Genomic DNA, 20,400 nt, shown 5'->3' with positions numbered 1-20,400 from the left:
TGATGTAAATTAAACTTCAACAATTCTTAAACCAGGCATTGAATTTTAACAGTGGTTACCCACACCTTGTTGCTGATTGTGAAAGGCCCTCAATAACAGTTCAAATTTCAGGGCCCCAAATCTGCAAATCTGCCACTGGCTTAATTATCTCATTATACTTTCAGCCAGGATAGATACAGTGTGGCAAATGCACATTTACTGTGACACAAGTATGAAAATTCTTATTCTATCTCAATAAGCCCATATACAACTTTTCTTTTCTTTTTTTAAAAAAAGAAAAAAGTGGTGGTACAAGAAAATGAAAGAAAAGAGCAAAGGGGGAAATTATCAGTTTCTAAAGTATAACCCACTTCACAAAACCATACTTATAGAAACTATTGTAGCATAGAAACAGGCAAGCAAACAAAAAAACAAAACACCCTGGGTCTATGTTGGACACCTGGACTTTAATCCTTCATATCATTACACCAGGGAAGTCCCCAAAATTAGTAGCACTAAGGCTGTGTACACAGAATACAGCTAAAGTGCACCCCCCAAAAAAAGAATAGTGGGAAATGTAGTTTACCACTTACAGATCTACAATCCCCAGCATCCTTAACAAACTACAGTATTTTTCAGGGGTGGGGGTGGGGGTGGGATATGGTTTCAATGTGTGGTGTGGTCAAACAAGCCATTGGTTTAGGTGTATTATAGTCACATCAGTGCACTTTAGATCTGAAATGGCCTGCTTACCTTAAAATGCATACTCACTGTTTTGCTCAATAAATGCCGTACCACTGGGAAGGTCAAGCCTCATTACTGTGTTATGAGCACCTATTCATGTGGGTCACTGTATGTCTGAATCACATTATTACCTATTGGCTAGTTTGTTGCTCAACACAAAGGAGTGATTTAAGGTACATTTCTAGGATGTCTGTGGTTCAGAACAACAGGAACACAGATAGAAATGAAACTGGGAATAGATTATTGTTTTGAGTTCTCTTCCCCACCCTTAAAATCTGCTAACAGTTGCTAACTTTCTATATGTATTCTGTAATGTTACAACTAAAGGGAATAGTGACTGATATATTGTGTATATATATTTGAGCATATCCATTTCAAATAATAGTGTTAAGCAGGCAGTGCAAGTCTTGGAGAAAATCATTTAGAAGTTCCTGTTTACTGAAAGGATTAAAATTAGTTTTTATTCTTTATGAAGACTACCTCTGACTCCAATTGTTATTAGCAGAAAGACATAATTTAACTTTAGTGGGAATTGCAATAGTCCCTTACAAAACAGTAGATTATTGGTTATCCAGCAGTCTGAGAATATGCCAAATGAATTTCACTGCTGAATATAACAGTACAGAGCAAACATGAAAAATTAATGCCTTGGGTAAGGAAAGAAAACTTCATCATAGAAACTAGCAACCCAGGGGAAGCTCTCTTAATACTAATGGTAAACTTTACAATCAACAAAAACAATAACCAGGCCACAGTGGATAGCGCAGATAAAATCTCAGCACATATCAAAATCATATCCAAGAACATACACATATATCTGGGGAAATTTACCATTAAAATAAAAGGTCAAGGATTATACTGAAATAACTGGAGGAAAATCATTTTAACCAAGGTTCTTATTACATCACAATGGCAACTTTTAGCACTGAGGAGCAGTATAAAAATGATGGAATAAGAACTTAAAGTTGTGAGATATGTATTTGAGACAAGTTTTAACCAATGTAGTTAATAAATAAGAAAAATAGAGCAAATATTTGAAGTTTTGTCAAGTACTTGTTATGCTATTTTCAGATCTATGAGAAAACAAGGCCAGAAATTAATTCACAGGACTGGGGAAAGAACTGCACAATAAGAGGTGATGTGTGAAGCTTGATAGAGTGCAGAATATTCCACAAGTTTATTGGACACTTGACAAAATGAACAGACTGGATTTAAGAGACTACATTTCAGATGTACCAGATGACATTGGGAATTTCAGGCATATACTCAGGGAATGTGAGCAACAACATTTGGGTGAAAGTTTTACATGGGTTTTAAATATAAATTGTGTTAGAATTACGTTAACCCAAATACATAAGCATTTTTGTAACTCTTGGAATACCGGGGGGGGGGGGGAGTTCTTAGCATTGGTTTTATGGCAGCTTCAGCTATGGATGGACAAAGTTAAAGGTGCAGAATAAATTACTATGAAATATATGACTATGCCCATGCACAGCTTTCATTCATTTCTATGGGGTTTGTGCAAGAACACTTTCAACTATCTCATCCAGTAAAGCAATGATACTTTGGCAAACTCTTTGACTTTGTAATCACTGTTTATCTGTGTGCTGCTCTACAGTAGTTTGGGATCAAGAGAGTCTAAATTTGCCCCTTCCTGCTTCCCTGCACTAATCCTATATTATTGTTAGAAAAACCCAGTATTTTTGCCTTGTCCTTTTTGTTTTTATGACTTTTTCATGCCATGGAAGCTATAATTTCTCCAGTAAGTCAGTTTGTATTATTTGTCTTTGTACTCAGTCAAACCTCCTGTTAAATTAGAAATTCTCAGCTCCTATACCCTTCAGCTGCAGGTTAAATCAATACTGAAACAGAGGTAGTCTTGGTAGAATTCTTTCTGGTCTTGACACAACCAACAGAAAAACAAATTCAAAGAGCCCAGATGTCCCTTTTGGTAAGCCCAGTTCCATAACACTATTGACCTTATAAAGTGTCAGCTTCCTAGAACCATTGAATAGTCTTCCAATGCTAACCTCTAAGGTGAAACATTTAGGCTGCAATAAACTTAAGCAGTATTGCTGTTTTATCCTAGGACTTTTCACCTTTCCTAAAGAAGGAATAGTAAAAATCTTGTTGCGATGCCACCAAGAATGAAAACTTGTGTCCATTTCTATATCTCAAATTTGAAACTGCTCTTTCCCTTCATGGCACATTGCACTCCTGCTTATAGGTGTGGGGGGAGTGGGGGACAGAGCAAGTGACTGAGTCCAGAGCCAGTTGAATGCTCCACAAAGGCTCTGGGGGAAGTTGGGGCTTCACCACCAACACAATTGGTTGCATGTGTCTGTAAGGGGCATTTTCATGCAAATGACTCCAGATTGGCTAGGTGTTTTTAGTCACAAGGAAAAGGGGCTGAATAGAGTTCACTTGGTGATGACATCCTTCCAGGCTATTTTCAGTGGGTCTTGCTAAAAGCTATCTATGATGGAAGGTACTGGCATCTAGCAGCACATGACAATTGCTGATTGGATATATATGTCTACAGACTTTCAGCTGATAGCAGAGACTGAAAATAGACCCAAAGATACTGAATAAGTAATCAAATTGTCATGATTCACAATTGTGGGATGGTGAAAAAGTGGGCTCTGGTTCTGACTTTTGCAGGGTGGGGACAGTTATATCTGCCAACTTGAAAAAAACACTTCTGATATTGCGATGCTCCTCTTCCACATGTGTTCATTGTTCACAGGTATGTGGAATGGACTAACAAGTTATCCAGTATACAAACAATTCTGTAGTGCTTCAATTACATGCCTGTACTTTACTGTCTGCCTAATATACACATCACTATGCTTCACTAGGAATTTCTGCAACTTGTATTTCAGGTATTGTGCAGCAGAAACCCTGTTAATGTTTGCATGATTGCTTAGCCATGGGTGAAAGGGATATGTTAAGAATCTGATTTTGTTGGGGTGGAGGTTGCATCTTTCAGCTCATTGAGACTGATTCACACTTAAAATGCAAACAAATTGAGTTCAGGAGTCAATTCTGTAAATAGCTGCCGAGAGTATATTGTGAATTCTCTTCTTTTTAAAATTCTCTTTCCCGGCTACCTTTTCTGCTTCTTCCTGGGGTGCTCTTACAGTAATCAGCAATATACAGTGCTATCTCCCAGGGTTAGAACACTAATTTTCAGAACATGAGTTTCCACTGAATTGTTGCAAAGCAGCAGCAGGATGCAATTTGAAATAACAAATGCTTGGGTATTTAACCCTTCTTCTTTTCCCTATGTCCCAAATCATATCCCTTTCCTTCCTTCCACCATTTTTACTTATAATATGGTAAGCGCAACTGAGAGAGAAGAACATGAAAAGAGGACTGCAGGGAGAATTGGTTGTGAATTAGGGAAAACTCTTCTACCTGCTTCTCCACTTCCAACTGCATTTCCCCCCCTGCTGCTTGGAGGCTGTTCGGTAGAGTTATTAGATCCAGATATCTGTCAGAATTCAAATTCCAAGCTTCAGCTTGACTCTGATCCCATACATAGATGGCAATCTTCGTCTGCTTTGTAATTCTGAGAAGTGAAAGCTCCCATTCACCAGTTTTCTAAATAGTCTCATACATGTAGCCAAGGGAGCCAGCTGCGATTCAACACAACTCCAAGCTGAGAGCCTGCATATTGGCCATTTATGCTGAAGAAGAATGGGCTAGCAACCCATTCTACAGGCTCTTTGTTGCTGCCCCATGCCGGTTGGCCTGCAATTCTTCTGTTGTTTAAGCCAGTGGCTCCTGCCTGTAACTCCTTGCTTTCTTCAGGCTGATCTTACCCCATGTGAATAATAAAAACAAAAACAAAAAGCCAATCAGCCAACCAGTATGGCTCTGAGGGCTGACCCACACTTCACTTGTTCTGTGCCTAAAAAGCATATGTCAGAATCGTTTTCTGTTTGCCCTACTACTTACCCTGGAAAAACCTGTTCTTTACTGCTGAATTGGAGCAAATGTCAATCCTACGAAAACTTGATTGATATTTGTTCTGATTCAACTGTAAAGAGTAGGCTTCCCCAGGGGGAGGAGGCATGACAAGCGGAAGTGTGGGCAAGCCCTGAGTTGCCACACACCATTCAGCCACCTCCTCCTACCACCCAGCAGTGCTGTGTTGCTATTCTTCATGATGCCTAGAAAAAAGCAAAGATGCTATTGTGAACTAGGCTCCTTCTTGCTGCTCCTCCTCCTAGCCCAGTTTGGGAAGGTGCAGATTAAGACTCAGACAATGGCCAGGTGAAAGGCACAACCATTTCCAATTCTGTGTGCGCATTCTAACACCATGTGGATGAATGCAAACACACGCTTCTGACTCTCTTCCAGTCCAGAGCATTTGCAAAGGTGACACAAACAAAATCAACACACAGAGATACAGTACACAAATTAAAATCTAGACATATGCCAGGCTTTGTGTGTATGTGTGTATGTGTGACTTTAACCCCTTTTGTCTACCAACAAATATCCAGGCCATTAAAAGGACTGTGCTGTCTCCACCCTGCCCACTATGTCAAATGATAACCATAATGGAAAGCAGCCTCCAAACAAACAAGCAAACAAAAAGATCCAGCTTGCTACATGGAATTGGCACCATTCATTTGTGTTTCAAGAGGTTAAGCATACCAACATGGTATCCTAGAAAAAAACCAGATACTATAGAAAATATTAAAATGGGAATTAATATTTGAAGCCCCATTAAGCCTTTGTTGTGCTGTCTGCAGCTGCCACTGAGCAGCTTAATGGGAACCCAGCCAGTGACAGCTGGTCTCCTTCTGGAACAGTGCTGTTGGAGGGCAATGAGGTCACAGAACACAATATATCTTTTTCCCATGGATTCTGATGATTTGTGAGCTTCGAAGCTTCCAAATTCCGATTTGGAGTGTGGCTTCATCCCAAGCGTATCCATAATGAATCTCTCTCTTGCTTTCCTCTGTTGTCTTCTCCCCTGTGCAAGCTGCCCTTTTGCTTAAAAGTAAAATAAATCTGCAAAAACAGTAGAGCTGAATGGATTTGCATGTCACAGTTAATATAATAGATATATTGCTGAAGCTTGCACAGTTTGAAAATTCTCTTGAACCTTGCTGGGGTTTGCAGTGCTTGAAACCTGCTTTCAACTTTTTATGTTGACCCAGCAGATAAGAAAGTGATGAAAAGTCCAGATGTGTTCAGGTGCCCTCATGTGTGCTCTCAGCACAGACACCCAGCAGATTAGGGATGTTTCTTCTGCCCACCACTGCCTACAAACTTGGCCCGTATAACTTTGGCTAGGACAAGGAATGAGATGGATCCTATGTTACTGCTGCTCTCCAATACTTGTGGCTTTACTGACAATGGCGACAGGAAAGTGGAGCCTGTCTTGTTGCTGTTTCTGTGGGTATCACCTTGAGACTAAGGGTCAAACTACACATTATGGTCAGCTGTGGAGAGGGAGACTCGTTTAAAGCTCTAAACGGCCTCGGCCCAGTATACCTGAGGGAGCGTCTGCACCCCCATCGGTCTGCCCGGACGCTGAGGTTCAGCGCTGAGGGCCTTCTGGCGGTTCCCTCACTGCGAGAAGCAAAGTTACAGGGAACCAGGCAGAGGGCCTTCTCAGTAGTGGTGCCCGCCCTATGGAACGCCCTTCCATCAGATGTCAAAGAGATAAACAACTCCCTGACATTTAGAAGACATCTGAAGGCAGCCCTGTTCAGGGAAGTTTTTAATGTGTGACATTTTAATGTATTTTTAATCTTTGTTGGAAGCCATCCAGAGTGGCTGGGGAACAAATAAATTATTATTATTATTATTATTATTATTATTATTATTATTAGACTGCATATGCTTATTCCTTTCCTCTTCAGCTGTGACCCCCCCCCCCCAAAAAAAGAACTGGCCTTGCCCAGCTATGAGGCTTAATAAAAATGTTCCTATTGACATCAATGGACACTTTGTTACTGAGTCTTATAGCTATGCAGGGTGTGATCGTTGGGGTAGAGCGTATGGCAAGGGAGCAGTGAAATATGTCTTCCCTACCTGCAGGGTATGGTCCTGATAGCAACCTTTCCTTCTGTGGAGATAATTAATTTAAGAAAATACCACAAGTGATTTAGCTGCATGTTGTGTATTAAGCATAACCTGAAGTTTGTTCCTAACTAATCATGGTCCCACTCCCTAACAGGTTCTGTCTAAACAGGTGGACAACTGAAGGCAGAAGGAAAATAAATTCTCCCTAGTTCCCAACCCCATAGCTCTGTTAGGATTCTTGCTGCATCTTTGCAGTCATGGGATTGTTGTTTATCACATGACATTGTATGTTTTCATTCCACAGAGTGGGAAGTGACGAAGACAGGATGTTTTGTGTTACTGTGTTCCGTGAAGTAGGACTATTGTAGTTTTTCTTTCTCTCTTTGCTGTATGATGAGAAAGAGGAAGGAGCTAAGGCAAAATGCTCTGAGTGTATTATATGTAAATAAAGTAGATTAGCCAAGATGCTGAGCTATTGAGTCTGTTACACGAACCGCCAATACTATGCAGGATCCTAAGTGTGCTGCTGCCTCTTGGTATCAGTCGCTGTGATGTCCTGGCTGAAGAAAGCTTTCGAAGCTCCCGAACGATCTACCAGGAGGGAACGAACATGCCAGTCGGGCATGTGTCTCTACCAGGGTCCTACACGAGAGTAGGACGATCCTAACAAACTACACCTTAATGTCAGGTTGTGAGGAATTGTAATTCCACATATTTTAATAAATGCACACATACAAATAAGTAGTGAACAGACTTGGTTTCTTTCAGGGATATGACTGTTCAACCTCTTCAAAGCAAATTCTTAGTTTAATCAATTCTGTCTCTGGAAAGTCAGTTCCCATGAAAATTTTCTGCAGTATACTCAACAGCGGAAAAACTGAAGGATGGCAAATACAAGAGGAAAAAACTATTAATAACTTTCTGTTTCAGTAATTAATTGTAGAAGTGCACATAAAAACTAGTGTTGCAATACGTAGGTTTTAATCAAAGTGTATTTGATTGACTTTTCCAAATAACATTACAGCTCCTAATACAGTCATAACTACATAGTTTATTTTTCCAATAAAGCATTATATATCTCCTAATTGTCTGGGAAAATGAAACATAAATATCCTGTTCCATAAGGGCTCAAGTCCAAATGAATGAATGAATGAATGAATGAATACCAACTTTTGTTTCTGACAAATTATTCTACAATTTATGCTGCAATAAAATCTATGCTACAAACTTAAACACATTTACTGCAGAGTAAGCCCCACTGAATACAGTGTAACTTACTTTTGAGTAAGCATGTATATTGCTGAATAAAGAATAAAGAATAAAGAATCTTAAGGAATCTTGAAGAATCTTAACTAGAATTAAGCAAAAATGAAATTGCATCTCTTTCTTTCTCTTTTTTCTTCTCATTCTTCCCATAAGTAAAATAATTTGTTATAACATTCTACAGTTGTAGGAAGCAAGTTAGAAATTGCTTTATCCCATTCCAACAGCTGTGTTTCTTTTTAATTTTACTTCGGACATATTTCCATGGTCCTTATTTTATTTAAACCTGCTACAAGCAGAAAGAGGTTCCTGCAAAGTCTTTGCAACAAATGAAATGTGAAATAGCTTGCTGCAAAATTCAAAAGAAAAACAGTATGGACTTGAAGGACAAACATTCCCTCACTAGTACTCTGTTCTTATTTTAGGTCTCAATGGGGAATGAAATCACAGATGGAACCATGAAGTATGTTTACTCATACCAGGCCTTTGATATGCAAATGACTGTTCTGAGAGAATTAGAAATACACTGACCAGTATACATTCTTTTAGAAGAGAGAAAGCCACTGCTACCTAAGGGAGAAGGGTGATAAACATTTCTCACAGCAGACACATGGTGAATAACTGAATACTGACTGCTGTTAGAGTGCTTTCCTGAGGGAGTTGTTGCATTCTCAATGCAACATATTTTCTATGTTTAAATGCAAAAGAAAAAACCAGGTTATAGAAGATAGAGAGGAATTTCTGTGAGGCTTTGGGATAACCATCAAAAGAGAATCTTTCAGGTGCTTCATTTTTTAAGCCAACTTGTTCTTTATTTGGTATTTATTGAACTAAACCTATATTTCCTACATACATATTTTCATTTTATAATGCCAAATTTTATTTTGGGCACCTGATTATCAGGATCCAAGTGACAACTTAAGGTTAGCCCAAGGACTCAGAGGTCCTCTGGGAACACATAGCAATAGGATCTTGGCCACTGCAGTTTTATGAAAAAAAAAAATACAGTGCTTTATGCACCGGAATGCATTGTTGCTGAAGTTAGTAATTTTATTTTGAAATACAGATTTGCCGATATTTGCCTATATTTCAGAGTACAGTGGTACCTCGGGTTACATACACTTCAGGTTACATACGCTTCAGGTTACACACTCCACTAAGCCAGAAATAGTGCTTCAGGTTAAGAACTTTGCTTCAGGATAAGAACAGAAATTGGGCTCTGGTGGCGCAGCGGCAGCAGGAGGCCCTATTAGCTAAAGTGGTGCTTCAGGTTAAGAACAGTTTCAGGTTAAGTACGGACCTCCGGAACGAATTAAGTACTTAACCGAGGTACCACTGTATTATGAATTGAGACTGAAGCTTCTGACTGTTGACCCAGTTCTGAACTGAGTTCAGAGGAATTCACCCATCACTAATATACATAGCATGCACATGAAGATGCGTACCTATATTTATTACCCAGTTGTGAAATCAGTCTTGACAAGGTTGGTCATCTATTAACAGGAAAAAGGGACTTTCCTACGTTTTCAACTTTCTTCCGAACAAGTGGTCAGTATTGTCAAAGCCAACCAAAACCAACTATTAGTTATTGAATCTGTATATGGACAAAACCAGTATGGATCAATGTTTTTGCATATTCTTTCATGTGTGGGACCTGATCTACCAAGATCTGGGTGCAGAATCCTACCCCTTCACATGGGTAGCCATTGCTGGATTGGGTCAGTTATGGTGTACATTTGCAGGGATTCTGTTATGAAATGTTACATTGTGGTAGCAAACAGAATGTTAGGTTAAATGTGTCTTTCTTCCAAATGCAAATAGCCTCTTCAAAAGAATGATCTTCATCAAGACAACACAAGGGGAAGAAATGGATAAACTCCCTCTCCCACTGTATTAATTCTTATCATTGTAAGCTCATAACATCTAACATTTCTCTGTTGAAAATAGGGGCTTCCTAAGGAAAAGCGGGACATTCCAGGATCAAATCAGAAGCCAGGATGGCTTCTGTAAATTTGGGACTGTCCCTGGAAAATAGGGACACTTGGAGGGTTTGTAAGCCAGTTGCTATTTTGCAGATTTATAGGTATGTGCAGTATGCACAGAATTAAGGCCCCATGTGGCTGGAGGGCACCAAGTTATTAGCACACATTGTTAGAGGATATCTGTGAAGTGTGACAATGTGGAATTCTAGCATTTTGGGTTTGCTGTGGTGTTTCCACTCTTCATTTCTCCATGAAGGAAGATCTTCCTCACACCTTTTGATCCAATTTATTACCGTAGATGTTTTTCCTATGAATTTAATAGCCAGAACTGAAAAGCTAGGATACCGTGCAATAATTTATAATTTTATGTATTGATATTTGAACAAACATGCATTTCTCCAGTTGTTCCTTGATCTATTAACATTGCACTAACTTTATGTATTAATATTATACAAAAGAATGTAAAAAAAGATTCAAAGTTTATTCGGATTTCAGCTATGCCACACAACTTTAAACAATCATCTATAAAGATTTTATTTCAACTCTAACTTGAGTTATAGGCATTTTGGAATTTCAGCACTCTGCAGGGTAAGTAGTTATTTTTAAATGTCAGTGCAATACATTTACATGCAAATGTCAGATGGCTGATAAAACTGATGTTTAAAACAGATCTATAAAGCCTTGTGACAGGTTTGCTTCATGCACTGGCTGTTTAAACTCAGCATATTTATATGCACAGAGAGCTCAAATATAATAGCTACTACATATGTATAAAATCAACAGCTCACACTAATGGAAAATTATCAAGGTCACATTGCTTGATGATGCTTCCATAGTGCCATCCTCATCATAATTCAGGCCCAAAGATACATTTTAATATTTTTACATTTGGTGAGAAGAGGCGATGCTGATTCAACAGGAACTGAGATTGGATAATCTGTTTCATATATTGTAGATTTGCCCAAACATAATACAGGTAACCCACAATTTATTTTTCAAAATATGTGTCACTATTTTTTATAAATCCAATATGACATTTTGCTAATAATTTTTCTTAAAGCACATACAATTCAATTCAACAAGTTGTGGCATCATAATAGCATATGGTGAAAGGACTTCTTCGCAGTTCAGATCACAATTTGAGGCATTGTGCTGGTAATGCCAGCCAAATATGGATGTTGCACTGAAGTATGTCAACCTATCATTACTAGATTGGGCAAAGCTGTAAGGCAAGGAAGTTCTGTTTGAACGATGACATTTTCTCAATGCTTCCACAAATCTGTGTAGTTCTATATTACTTCTGTAGACCTTAATCCAGAAAACCTAATCTCCCATCTTCAAAGAAGCCAGCACTTCAAGTATTGCGTACAATACAAATTTGTGATAAAATATTAATTTAATACTATTTGATTCTGCACATTATGTTCTAAATCAGTGTTTCCTAAGCTTATTTTGACTGTGGCCCCCTTCCGACCTTGTTTCTTTCCAGTGGCCCCCCTACCCCATTCCTACTGGTAGAAAGGTAGCTATTTAAATGTTTTGTTTGTAAATAGAACATGTTTTATTTAATTTTTTAAATTTATTCAAAATATAATTATATAAAATGATAGGAAAATAATGAAATATTGTTGAAGCAGAAGAACATAGAATCATAGAGCTGGAAAGGACCCCGTGGGTCATCTATCTAGTGCAATCCCCTGCAACGTAGGAAACTCAGCTAGAGCATCCATGATAACCTCCGCTCAGAAACCTTCAAGGAAGGAGAGTCCAGAACTTCCCGAGGGAGATCCATCTTCCATGTATTTTAAAAGTAAACAACACTTATTTGACCCCAGTTATTTGACACAGTCCAAAAGCATACCCTCCAACATTTCTCTGATGAAAATAGGGACGTCCTATTCCATAATACTAATTTTACAATTTATACCCCAACCACTCTGGGCGGCTTCCAACATAGACAAAAACATAACAAAACATTCAAAACCCCTTCCCTATATAGGGCTGCCTTCAGATGGCTCGGGTGTTGGATAACTCCATACCCTTCAATATTTTTCTAATAAAAATAGGGACATCCTAAGGAAAAACAGGACATTCCAGGATCACATCAGAAACTGGGACAACTTCTGTAAATCCAGATCTGTCCCTAGAAAATAGGGACACTTGGAGGGTGCACAGGGAGTTCTGTATATATAGGAGAATTTTTAAAAGCAAGTGGTTCTCACCGACTTGGTGCAAAAGATCTTGTCATCTGAAGGAGCCCTGGCTGCCTAGATAAAACACTATATCCCCATGCAAATTTACCCGGGCATAAGGCCCACTGAACTCAGTGCAGCTTTCTTCTGAGTAGACAGTTATTTACTAGATGCAAGTCAGCAGCACCAGACCACCCTGCTCAGCTAGGCACTGCGGTGGGTTTCACCCCGCACCTAGCAGAGCTAGGCTGATGCTGCTGACAGGCCCTGTGCCCCTCAGCAACATCTGAAGGCCCCGATTTGCTAGGCGCTGGGGTGGATTGCACCCCATGCCTTGCAGAGTCAGGCCCAGGCTGCCACCTGGCCCAGCACTGGCAGCAGCTACAAGCAGTGGTCAAAACTGGAGCCTCAGCAATTGCCCCCTCCTGTTGGAAACAAACCAACAAACAAACTTGGAATATCCTGGTGGCCCCCAGTTTGGAAACACTGTTCTAAATTATAAGGTAGGAATATTTTATAATAATACTAGTTATTATCATTATATAACTGTTACAGTCTTATTTTTGGTATTTTAACATTTATGAACCACGCAGCCTAAAACACAAGCAAAACCCCCAAATAAAAAAAGAATATTTAAACACATTTTTGCTTTAAATACAAATGCCTTCTGAGGTACAATTTCTTAAAGACACATTCAAGAACCCAAAAGATTCTGTTAAAGATTGCATTGTCCCAGAAATAGAATGGATTGTGAAAAAAAACAATTGGAGCATAAATGTTTGATCCACATTGGAAGTTATCAAAATATTTCTGTAACTTTTTCCAAATGAAGACTTATTATGGATGCTATTGGACTGTACATCATTTTAATTAGAATTAACACTTTCATCTTGTCTGTGAATACATGTAGGATCAGTTTTGAAATACTTAGCTTATGGGAATATAGTCAAGCTGTCATAGCAAAATTAAGACATTTTACATACATAGAGACTATTATAAAATAAGTAGATTCCAAATAACTAAGCATTCATTGTTGGTGTTTAGAGTAAAATCCTTCTGTGCATACAGTCTCATATCCTTTGGGAATTTATGCACACTTTGATCATTACCCCTTTGAAGTAACACTTCTTTAAAAGAGAGACATTTCAAGTGCAGTCTTCGACGCTGTTAGATGTTTTACTGGTAGGTAGGAGACTTATTTTACATAATTTATTCTGCAGATAGAGTGAATATCTTGGTTAGCGCAAACTGCAAAAGATAAGTTTCAAATATCCATCTTTATCTCCTAGGAACATTTACTTTGTGGGTTACATCAATTTCAAATTAGAAGTTTTAAAGACTGTCCTCATCAGGTCATCGTCCTGCCATCAAAACAAGTTTGACCCTTTTGCTATGTCCTCCAGTGCTATGACAAGCTCAAAGATTTAAGGAATGAGACTTTTTCCAGTAGTGGTGTAGTGGTTAAGAGAGGTGGACTCGTTATCTGGCGAACTGGGTTCACTTCCCCGCTCCTCCACATGCAGCTGCTGGGTGACCTTGGGCCAGACACACTTCTCTGAAATCTCTCAGCCTCACTCACCTCACAGAGTGTTTGTTGTGGGGGAGGAAGGGAAAGGAGATTGTTAGCCGCTTTGAGACTCCTTAAAGGGAGTGAAAGGTGGGCTATCAAGTCCAAACTCCTCCTCTTCCTCCTCCTCCTCCTCCTTCAGTACCATTTTGATGAGTTCCAGTTTCTAATGTATTCCATTGTTATAATATAAAATCTCAACATCATACAAGTCAAAAAGTATTTTACAGATAATCTCCGTGAAGGCAGTGAAAGATTATTACATATTGAGAGGGAATTACTCTGGTAAAGTGTTTTTGCATTCATTTCAGGACTACAGTGTGTTACAGTTACAGATAGGTAGCCGTGTTGGTCTGCCGTAGTCGAAACAAAATTAAAAAATTGTGTCCGCATGCACACGAAAGCTCATACCAATAACAAACTTAGTTGGTCTCTAAGGTGCTACAGGAAGGAATTTTTTTTATTTTGTTTCGACTACAGTGTGTTATGTGAGCTAAGGGCTTCTACTGTGTGTACACAGAACCACGGGAGTGCCATTTACTTTCTGCACACAGTTGTATTTCACAGGGCACTGTTCCCTAAAACTGTAGAGAATGAGATGGGTCCAGCCTGTGTGGCACTCAACACGGACAGAACCCAAGTGAGTATATATAATAGATTGTAGCCCTTGTCTCCAGGTCAGGTGTGAAAGTCAGATCTAGTTACATTTAAAAAAGGGTGGGGGAAGAGATAAAGAGTGGTGCAAAACTTTTTTGTGCTGACATGATCTAATGTCTGCTTAGGAGACATACTGGATTAGTGCTGACCCAGATATATGTGATGTGTTAACTTTGTGGGTGGGTGTAAAAGGGTAATTCTGAACTCTAGGAGCATTGTGAGCTACCTTATACCAGGTCAGATTTTTTGAGCCTGATGTTGTCTTCTCTAATTACCAGCAGCTTTTTGGTGTCTCAGGCAGGAATATATTCCATTACATTTTACCAGATTCTTTTAAAAAAAACAGTCTATGCCATCGATGGAATTGGGGACCTTCTGCAAGGAAAGGATGCATTCTAGTGTAGACATACAATTCATCTTGGATTTAATAGAGAATTTTATAAACATTAATTTTCTAGCTCTGCTTAGCAGTCTAAGACAAGCAATGAGGGAAGCAATAACATCTGAAGTTTATTAATTTATTATTATTTCTTATTTATATTTATAGCCCACCCTTCTCCAAATGGTCCCAGAGAAGTTTATATTAAAATGTCGGTCTAAAAGGCTTTAACTAAAACATCAAGTAAAATCAAATCAGAAGCAATCATAATACTAACAATACTACAGCATGAGGAAAACAACATTGATTTAGCTGATCATCTTCAAAGGCCTGGTCAATAAATGCTTTTCTGTTGTAAGTGCAGTAATTGATTAGGTCTTAGAATACTGCCACCTAGTGTAGTACATGAAGGAAATAATGCTTGCAGAGATACAGGGGGAAAAGTCCAGAAAGGAAGCAATCTGCATATTTTGATTATAATTTTGTTCTCTAAAAAGCACAAGTGGGAATGCATAATGTGAATTATATTATTTCATGTCTTGGATTGGAGTAGTTACTGGATGGAAGTGTAGTCAAGACAAAGTCCTGGGGAAATACTCAAGAGCCAATTAGCATTCTGTTGCCAATATCAATTTATATTTAGTGATTTTGGATATATATTTTTTAAAAAAGAAGAAGCTAATTTGGACAGAATGCAGTTTTGCTGCAATAGAAAAGTAGGAGATTCACTGCTTTGCCCTGTGGGTGAAGAAGAGACTGCTAATCCTTCCCAGGCTAGGAGCTAATTGGCTTGTTTAGTGGATTAAGGATGCTTCCGCTTAGCAGTTGAACTCAATATTTTGCAGCATCCACATGAAAGTCATCCTCATTAAATAGATGTCCCAACAACACTGAGAGAGACAGTACAATCCCAGTTTTGTTACAAAGATCCAGCCTGTGGCATCGGCAGCCAATCCAGATATGGGAAATATCCAAGAAATTATAGGAGATGTACTCAAGGTTTCCATATACACCAAAGATAATACTTGAAATGGCTTGAGAAAATGTGTAAGGAATGGAAATACGGTGCTGGTAGGGCATTTCTTGGCATGTGCAAAACCATCATAGTAAAACCCAGGAAAAGTTCCATCCAATCATAAAAAGACATTTGGAGCAGGAAATAAGAAGTGCCTATCACTAAGTCATGTGGAAGCAGCAATAAAGCAGTGCCCATTTTTATGGAGCAATGAAGGAAATTTGTACTGTATTGGAATCAAAACATCCCAGGGAGAATGCAGATCTTGTCAACCACCGAAGAGTTATTACTCTGAGTTTTAACTAATTTGTGGCTAGTTTGTTTAGTTCACAATACTTGCAAGTACTTATTTCAACAATGTATTTTTGTATTGCAAAAAAATGTTTCTTAAGTATTTTAAGAAAATAAACATAATTAATATGAATTAGGTCTTGTATGAACTTTGTTGCATTTCCCAAGCTACACTATTCAAAAGGAAATCCTTTATTGATTTTGAAAGCACATTTCTCAGCATAATGCTTTGATAGTTAATCACTAACCCAAAGGAAAATAGGCATTATTATGTGGTTTAGATAAAAATATGGCAGGCACTAATAACTTACTCCAATGAAAGTACAGATGATCATCTTAGAAGTCTGATTTTGATTTTATGTTGTTTCCTAGAGATATTACCATATCTATGGCATTAAATGATACTTTATAAAATGTTTCCAAACTGAAGATGTTTCCAAATTTGAGCATTACTTAGGCACTGCATTCTCACTCATTCATTATTTTCAAATTTGCCTTTTATTAGGTTTCTGTACCTCATGTTTCTTCTTCATGTTGCTGCCCAAAAATGTACTCTTAAAACTGTAGCAATGCATGCTTCTTGGTCTAATGCAGGGGTAGGCAACCTAAGGCCCGGGGGCCGGATGTGGCCCAATAGCCTTCTCAGTCCAGCCTGCGGACGGTCCAGGAATCAGTGTGCTTTTACATGAGTAGAATGTGTCCTTTTATTTAAAATGCATCTCTGGGTTATTTGTGGGGCATAGGAATTCATTCATTCCCCCCCAAAAAAAATATAGTCCGGCCCACCACATGGTCTGAGGGACGGTGGACCGGCCCATGGCTGAAAAAGGTTGCTGTAATGTTACACACAGGCATGTTTGCCAGGAAAAGAGAATGGCTGTGGCTTCATGTTGCAATGTACATCAGGAGGAAAACACAGCTTTATTATCAAGTAATGACTACAAGTAAAAAGGAAATAGCTTCCTATTTTACAGCCATTTATAAATTTGGATATGGATTTTGTGTGTGTGCAAAAAATCGGTGCTGTACAATATGCTGCTTTCATTTCATTTAGGATTAGATGAAGTTTTATGTCTTAAATAAGTCCACTGTATTATAAATATTAGAAGCGTGTATGAGTTTAGATAATATTATCCGCATGTCTAAGAATTAAGGGATAGCAATAATGGAGTGTGTACAGTGTATTTTCCACATTTTCAACTGAAAAATGTCAGCTGTCAGCTTTGAAATAATTTTTAGCTGATCCCTTGCCTTCTAACCAGGGATGGGAGATCCAGATGTTGCTGAATTCCAGTTCCCATTAGTCCCAACTAGATTGATCAAGGAGGGCTACAGGTTGCCCATCCCTGTTTTAAACAATTGAATGATTAAATTTAAATAAATTTACATATTACCAAAACCTAAATATAGATATATTTTAAATAAACTAGAAAAGAACAAGATAAATTAAAACTTAATATAGAAAAAGATACCAATCATTGCTATAGGAAAAGGTCTTACTTGATATTTTCTTTATCACTCCCTATACAACACTCCCACAACAACAACAAAAACAGTTTTTAAAATAAGTACAGCTTAACTGTCAGTGCCACTGATTAAAATTTGGGGAGGGGAAAAGGGGCGAGGGTAGGATTCTAACTAAGGGTAAAGCAAAGAACGGACAGAACAAAGAAAGAAAAGAAGGAAGGGACAAACGTAAGAAATAGAAATAGAAATTCAACGTATCAGCAAGGAGCAACACAACTGTTTTTTTGAAAGAAATGCTTCTCTCCACTGCTTAATCAGATGCGCGCAGTGAAAAGAGGAAGCTCCATGCTGCGCACAGAGAATATATCACCTAAGGCTGTCAATCCATAATTGGCAACATCAAACTCTCACCAACAACAAGAGGAGCCCAATCACAACGGTGGACATCCAAACTAACCCGCCCGGCAACAGTGAGGTGTCTTGTTAACCCCACCGCAACCCATGCTCTCTATGTAGGAGAACACGCTCTCCCAAAGTTTGTATCTCCAAAGCTTTCCTCCCTAAAGCTTTAACCTAGTGATTAAAATGCACTGTCCTAAGCAACAGTATATATCTCCATACAAGCAGGTGTTCCTGATGAAAGGTTTATCTCTGGAAAACACTTACTTTCCAAAAGAGGGATTAAGATGCTCAATGGCCGGTAATAATCATCTCTAAAAGCCTCTAATTGTTTATACCAGGGATAGATAATTTTTTTTCAGACCAAGGGCCACATTCCCTTTGGGAAACCTTTTGGGGGCCACATGACACATGGATCCAGAAGCAAAAGCAATGAATGTACATTTTATTTTTCTGCAACAGGCTAGTTTTACACATACTTGTTATCCTCTATCTAGGTCTTCCAAGCTAGGGCATTTAATGCTGAGACACTCTTGACAATGTCAGAATACAAGGTCATACAGAGGATTTTTCAAACTTGCATTAAGAAGGGGCTGCTCCAAGGACTGACACAGCAGTTCTGTTGGCCTGCAGCTGCACTGGCTCAGAGGATAAGAGCTGGTTTCCCGTACCTGTCCTAGGTGACAAGCCATTTTCTTGAACTACACTGGTCACACAGGTCTTGATTGTATGGTCTGCTGCTGCTGTGCATATTTTCCAGACATTTCCAGACCACGTTTCCAGTCAGTGTAGAGCAAGGCAATTGATTGCTTATACAGAGACTGACAACTGAACCAGAAGATTTGAGCAGTTCTTTGTTACCGTTCATTTTTAAAAAAACATTTGGCAGACAGGAGAGGATTTTTAGTGCTCTTAATCTTGCAGCTTACTTTAGAACTCATTTACACATGCATGGACACAAATGTGTTGTGTAGAATTTAAAAACACATCAAATATAGCATCAACCTAGAACAGCCATTCAAAGATGTACAGACGTATGAAAATGCAATTCACCCCTGAGAATAATTCATAAAACCACTTGTCTCTATAGGAAGCCAAACTGAGGAACTACTAAAATAGTCATCTTACAACATGATCTGTTTAAACACTAATTTCCCACCCTCTAAGCAATTAAATAGAAATATTTGAATAAGCATGCTTTTAGGTACTCTTATTATGCTTCTGCCTAGGCATTCTTGGTTCTGTTACAGACGTTATCCTCTTATTGAATATACACAGTCAAAAAGTACAGGAGAGGTGGGGTGGGGACTAATATATAGATTTATAATTGGCCACAGAGCATTTAGATGATAGTTCTACTCTTTATATGAGAAATTATTAATATATTTTGGACACAATTCATGGGCTAACTGATGTTCTAACTGTCCTACCACCCTTACCCAAACCCAAATAATAATGTGGTTACATTTTGCACTTCCAGATTAATGTACTAGCATTAGTACACAACTTTAATTTGCTCTTCTGAGAACTTTAATCAAAGAGTTTTTCAAGAACATTAAGCTCAGAGCTATCAAATCTGTTTATTTTGAATGCTAGGTCAAGCTATAGTGGCTGGTTGGGCCAAAAAGATGGACATTCCATAAGCCATGTGCTTCTTTTATCTTGTTTCTATTTAAGCCCAAGTTTAATGGAACATATGAATCGGTGAACTCAAATAAGGCTACACATATATTTATTATTTGTAATTATTAGTCATATTAAACAGGTTATCTAGGTAGATACCCATCACAGAAGCATTATCTGTTTGCATGTTTTTATTATTTTCTTTCATGGATGTAAGCTGCCCAAGAGTATTGGTATTAAAAAGTGGTTCACAAATTTATACAAACAATCAAATAGAAATAAAATAAAATACTTAATATATATATTTCTATTTATATATATTTAAAATATATTAATATTTATTCACATGCCCAAATATCAGGATGCTATTTTTTCCCTTAGTCCACTGCTTAACCTGAAATGGGGAGGTACTATATTGAGACGCAAATAAATTCCCTCATACTCCATTGTCAAAAGCCTTCATTTATAGCCTCAACTTACTACCATTTCAATCTTTTCTACATACACTTGAAAATATAGTGATCACACTAATGTTTTACACTGAGCATTTGTTTCTGTGAGAAAGAACACAGCAATAACTAGTACCAAAGTAACTGTGCAGCAGAAAAACTTATTGCAGTGACCTCCCATACAATACTTGGGATGTACCGTCTACCTGCTCTTTAGTATTCATGCAAAGTATCTGCTGTTTCTTTTCTCAGAAGTAACTGCTTATTTTATCTTATACAATATGTAGTGCTTTAAAGACAAATATTGCCTTTATATATTGTATTGTTTCACACTTATGAATTTATTTATTA

At 38.3% G+C, this 20,400-nt stretch overlaps 1 protein-coding gene across 3 annotated transcripts in view; it reads right to left on the bottom strand.

The window, feature by feature from the left end:
• Positions 1–20,400, bottom strand: part of EPHA6 (EPH receptor A6) — a 371,548-nt gene that overhangs the window by 260,341 nt on the left and 90,807 nt on the right. The gene's annotated exons all lie outside the window — the stretch shown is intronic.

This window comes from Podarcis pityusensis (genome assembly GCF_964106645.2).
Source record: "Podarcis pityusensis genome assembly, chromosome: 4".
In the NCBI taxonomy this organism is placed as follows: Eukaryota; Metazoa; Chordata; class Lepidosauria; order Squamata; family Lacertidae; genus Podarcis; species Podarcis pityusensis.
The sequence above is the reverse complement of the archived record's forward strand: the minus strand, read 5'-3'. Positions and strand labels throughout refer to the sequence as shown.